This window comes from Octodon degus, unplaced genomic scaffold (assembly GCF_000260255.1).
Source record: "Octodon degus isolate 3935 unplaced genomic scaffold, OctDeg1.0 scaffold00107, whole genome shotgun sequence".
Taxonomy (NCBI): domain Eukaryota; kingdom Metazoa; phylum Chordata; class Mammalia; order Rodentia; family Octodontidae; genus Octodon; species Octodon degus.
The window spans coordinates 8,197,342-8,203,244 of record NW_004524683.1 but is presented as its reverse complement, the minus strand read 5'-3'; the positions used below and the strand labels follow the sequence as shown (position 1 = coordinate 8,203,244).

The 5,903-nt window shown below is 38.7% G+C and overlaps 1 pseudogene; it reads right to left on the bottom strand.

Annotated features, from left to right (window-relative positions):
- Nucleotides 1-3,630: 3,630 nt before the first annotated feature.
- On the bottom strand, nt 3,631-4,234 carry LOC105743240 (annotated as a pseudogene).
- Nucleotides 4,235-5,903: the final 1,669 nt, after the last annotated feature.

Genomic DNA, 5,903 nt, shown 5'->3' with positions numbered 1-5,903 from the left:
GCACTTATTCAACTGAGCTATTTCCCTGGCCTGACCCTGTTCCAAAAAGGAGAGGTGGGGGAGAGAGAGAGAGAGAAAGGGAGAGAGAGAGAGAGAGAGAGAGAGAGAGAGAGAGAGAGAGAGAGAGAGAGAGAGAATAGATTAATTGAAGGCAGCATAATATAGAGTATGAGTGAGTAATGGAGATATTTACTTGGGTAATACCTGCTTAACTTTGACTTTTTCAAATTCCTACCTAGCACAACACAGTGCCTGACATAGGAAGGAATCAATGAATTGTATTTTTAACAAGTTCCCAGATGGTGCTCCTCTTTTAAATGAAGACTTTTCAATTATCTGGGACTTTAAAAAAAAATGCTGGCTGTGGTTGTGCATGTCTTTAATATCAGCACTCAGGAGGTTGAGGCAAGATGATCACTGGGATTTCAAGCCATCCTGAATTATATAGTAAATTCAAGGCCAGGCTAAACTACACAGTGAAATACTGTCCACCCCCCTGCCCTCCATTAAATGAATGAATTAATGATACATTTTCTTCAATATTTCATAAGAATGATATGTACCACTATCCTTGTGGCTATTAAAGTCAGAACCCTGAGGATCATCCTTGATATTTCCTATTTGTTCATTTCATGTATCTATTTATCAAGTCCTATAGGTTTTACATCTTTGATTTTTTTTCTATCATTTCTTCTGTAGTTCTTCTACTATAACACTCTCAAGTACCTGGTTATCTTTTATTTATTCTTTTTGTTAGAGATTCCTAAGTGGTTTCTGGTCTTTACTTTTATTCTTCTGTAGTATATACATCCAAGATATATTACTCATGGTTGCAGGCAATTTCACCATCTCCTTTTGATGGAAAGGAAAAACCCCACCCCATTTCCCTACCAAGTAGCAGTGCTAGGCAATCATGTTTGTACCACATGACATCAACTTCCCAACTCCTAGACACTGCTAACTGGACAAGGATAGGCCCTAACTGACATACAGGTTTCCCAGAAGTTTGAATTAAGTTAAGGGGTAAAGCTTGGGCAATTAGCTTCTCATCCTTAGGCAAATGAATTAAGAAGGAATGAATGAATCAGGCAGTAGACGTATGAAGTGAAGTTTTTAAAAATTGCATAGATAAGCCAAGTAGTAAGGAAGGATTCATAATCAAGACAAACCTCTGATTGAGTAGTGAGCATTGGTAGGTATAAGTTAGTAGAACAAAGATACAACACAATAGGTAAATATACTGCTTGATTCTGGGAGAAAAAACCAAAAGGCACATGAATGCCAGATACACTGGTGGGTGCTGCAGTCTCAGCACTTGGAAGACTGAAGTGGGAAGACTCTTGAAACCAGGCATTCAAGATCAGTCTGGGTAACATACTGAGATCTTGTCAACCAATCAATCCATCAATCAATCAATGGGAATTAAAGCAGAGACTAAAAAAGAAATTGAATCATAGTAATCACAAAGCATAGAGCAACATGCTCTACACATCTGCTACTGAGAGTCTTAGAGATGCTTCCAATTCTAATTTCCCTGAAGTCAACTATATTTTTATTTTTGGATTTCCCTGAGATATCTATTTTTTTCTGATTGCCAAATATATCTTAATGTATTTACTGTGCTTTTTATTTTCATCTATAGCTGGTGCCCTGTCCAAGATAAAATTTGCCACTTTTCAGGCTTTTTATTTAAAAAATGCCAGGAATCACACATTTAATGACATAATAGAGAATTTGCTACAAGAAACGCATACAAAAAATAATGACTTTAACAAGATAGAATTGTATTTTTGTTTTACATAGAGCACAGATGGCAAGTATGGCAGCTTTGTTCTCTGAGTTCATTTAAGAAATTTCTTTTCTTTTCTTTTCTTTCTTTTTTTTTTTTTTCGGAACTGGGGATTGAACTCAGGCTCTTGCACTTGCCAGACAAGTGCTTATCCTACTGAGCCATCTCCCTGGCCCTTTCATTTAAGAACCCATTACATTGTCTTTTTTTTTTTTTTTTGTATTTAGTGCAGAGTCTACAGGGTGTACAGGATCTCACTACACAGATTGGACTCATAGTGATCCTCCTGTTTTCAGCTTCCCAAGTACTGGGATTACAGGTGCTTGCTACCATGCCCAGTCTCAAATACCATCTCAGCGTGCCCATGGGGGTGGGGCTGACATGGCATGCCAAGGATTGAACCTCCAACCCCTGAATCTGCCTAAGCAGGTGCTTTAATCTGCTGAGCTATCTGGCCAGCCCTACCTTGTCTTATTGTACCTTAGGATACTGATTTTCATTCCTGTGGTTAAAGCTAGATTTTATTATTACATTTGCCAAATAAGAGTATAGAAGAAGGAAGAAAATAAGAATGGGAAGATGAACTTCCTTCCTTTAAGAGCTTAATTGAAAAGTTGTACTCATCCTTTATATTCATATGTCATTGGTTAGTATGGCTATACTTAGGCTGGAAAATTTGTCATTATTCTGACTGGTTATGTATCTATCAGTGAGAAAAGACAGAATGGGTATTTAGAGACAAGTATCTGTTTTGGCCTTACTGGTAATATAGAGATTCTTGAAGCTAACTTTTAGAAGAGTAATGTGGACTTCTCTGAGTCCCCTAGGGGATCTTAAAAGAGCAAAGCCTGTTAGAATCACTGAAAACAGCTTACTCCAGGATGCTATGTGCAGATTCTCAGCTTCCTACAAACACTGAGGATAATTTCTCCTAGGAGGACTAGGAAGCAATCATTGCTTAGGGAAAAGATATATACTTATATCCTCTATATTGAATGTTTAAGAAGTGCTGATGGTCTCTGGAATGTAGGCTCCCTGTGGAACTTGTTCCAGGGCTTTCTCTTTCCTTGTGACTGTCCTATATGTGGGACTAAAAGGGTAGAGGACTATGAGGTTCATTTGTGGGAATTCTGGCCCATGCATCCTTGATTGAGTTTAGCACTGAGGGAATAGATTTGTCTTTTCTCAAGAAAATATCTGTTTGTTCACGAGGACCTTTCCTTGAAAAGAATATTGTGTAGTAAGTATTAATCTGCTCAGGAAGCCATAATAAAATACCATAGCCTGGGTGGCTTAAATAGTAGATATTTATTTTGTCACAGTCCTGGAGTCAAGAAATCTAAGATCAAGGATCCAGCCAATTTTTTTTTCTAAAAAAAACTGTATTTGCTTAGAAGCATTCAGAATTTCAGCAAAACAGTTGCAAATTTTTTTTTGCAATTATAGTGGTATTCAGTTAACAAAACAATTATTTCGTATAAGCTGCATCACAGACAACTGAAGATGAAAAACTACCATCCTCATATATAACTATTTTGTGCTGTACACCAACAAGAACCTGCTTTAAATTTCTCATGCCAATTTACAACTCCCATACTGTACCAGGCAAGGTTAGTGGCTATTGAAAATACCACCAGTACAGGGCTATCTGAAGACACATTTGGTAGTGTGTTAACTGTACAAAAAAAAGACACTGTATAGTTTGAAAACAAATCTTAGACAGCCTTACATTTCTCTTTTTTTTTTTTCTTCAAAAGGAGTGAGTTGTATACAGGGGGGGTTAAATGCATTATAGACAAGAAAAAAGAACCTGCACTAGAACCAACTTAATCACCATCCTCTTCTTCATCCTCCTTATCCTCTTCATCTTCTTCCTCCTCATCTTCCTCTTCCTTCTTTTTCTTGCTTTTTTCAGCCTTGACAACTCCCTTTTTTGCTGCATGAGGTTTTCCTTTAGCCCAGTAGGCAGTGATGTCCTTTTCATACTTTTCCTTCAGCTTAGCAGCCTTCTTCTCGTATGGCTGCTTGTCATCTGCTGCAGTATTATTCCACATTTCTCTAAGTTTCTTTGCAACATCACCAATGGAGAGGCCAGGATGTTCTCCTTTGAATTTTGGGTGATACTCAGGACAGAACAAGAAGAATACCGAAGGAGTCCTCTTGGTCACATTGGGGTCCTTGAACTTTTTTTGTTTCTCCTTTAGGAGGAATATAAGTTTTTATTTTTCTTTCATAACAAGCCTTGTCTGCTTTTGCCATGTCTTCAAATTTTCCTTTTTCCTTAGCAGACTTGGTCTTCCATCTCTCTGAGCACTTCTTAGAAAATTCTGAGAAATTAATGGAAGCATCTTGGTGCCTCTTCTTGTGCTCCTCTCGGCAAGTTTGAACAAAGAATGCATATAATGACATCTTGCCTGTTGGCTTCTTAGAATCTTCCTTGCCCATATTTACTTGTTTTTCTCAGTGAGGTACAGAATCGCCCAGTGCCCATCTGGCTCTCCCTTGCCCCGGTGTTGTCTCTATGGAGCTCAATGTACTTGATCCAGCCAATTTGGTTTCTTCCTTACTTGTAGATGTCTGCCTTTTCATCATGTTTTCATTCACTTCAGGAGAAACAGTGAGGCCTTTGCTTGTAAAGACACTAATCCTTTAGGATTAAGGTCCCATCCTTATCACTTTATTAACTTTACTTCGTTAGAGGCCCTATCTCTTCAATTTATGATGGAATCAGCTTCTGATAAACTTATTGTAAATTGAAAATGTCATAAATTAGGAGTAACCTCATCTCTCAAATCTATCCATTTGGTCTCTCTAGAAGCCATCCATTTTCTTCTTACTCACTGTCATTGTGTTAGTACTAGTTACCACCTCCTCTTCCAGCTAATTATAATGTCTTACTAATTTGCATTTAGCTGCAGAGTAGAAGTGAAGCTTGTGAGAAAGAAAGGACTCAAAGATCACTCTGATGTTTTGCCCTAAACAACTGAAAAATCATCTTGTCATATATTAATGGAGCTGATGAAGACAGGAGTAGAAGTGGATTTGGGTCAGGTTGTGTCTTGATCATCTCTGACAGACATGAGCTTTGGAAAAAATGAGTGCCTGTGTTAATTTGTTTTGCTTTGTTTTTGAACTGGGGGTCTCACTGTGTTGTTTAGGCTGGCCTCAAATTCCTTGACTGAAGCAATCTTTCTGCCTCAGCCTCCTGACTAGTGTGTACTATCAGCACATGCCACTTCATTGCTCATATTCATTTCTACTATTATGTAATGTAAATTTATTAATACTATAAACTAAGCCACTCACTGAAACACTTTTACCTCAGTTTCTGCAAGTCAGGGATCCAAGTCTGGCTTGGCTGGGTTCTCTAGTTCAGGGATCTCACAGGCTTTTTTTTTTCTTAAATGTATTTAGTACAGAGTCTACAGAATCTCACTACATAGATCAAACTCATAGTGATCTTCCTGTTTTCAGCCTCCCAAGTGCTGGGATTAAAGGCATGCGGCACAATGCTCAGTCTCAATCACCATCTCAGCATGCCTTGGGGGTGGGGCTGGCACAGCACTTTGGGGCTTGAACCTCCAACCCCTGTGTCTGCCTAAGCAGGCACTTTAGTCCACTGAGCTATCTGGCCGGCCCTAGGCTTCCGTTAAGGTATCAGCTGTATTATCTTTTTATCTGCAAACACTGCTAGACAAGTGCCCTTTTCCAAGCTCACTTTCCTTGTTGGTGGATCAATCAGGTTTTGTTTTGTTTGTTTATCTGGCTTTTGGGCCAGTTGCTGCCCTCAGGTATGAAAAGTTGCCTACAGTTTCTTGCCACATGATCCTCTTCATAGGGACTGAGTTCCAAACATGATGCTCAGTCCTTCAAGGTGTTACCAATGTGAGGGTAAGTTTTCTGACAAGACAGAGTTTCTAATGACATAGCATAATCACAGAGGCAATAATACATTAGTTTTGCTATATTTTACTGGTCGGAAAAAAGACCGAGGTGACACACTTAAGGGGAAGGGATTACTCAAAAGTTTAAATACTAGGGAGTGGGAGGATCATGAGGGTTTTCTTTTTTTTAAATTTATGTGTGTGTGTGTGTGTGTGTGTGTGTGTGTGTG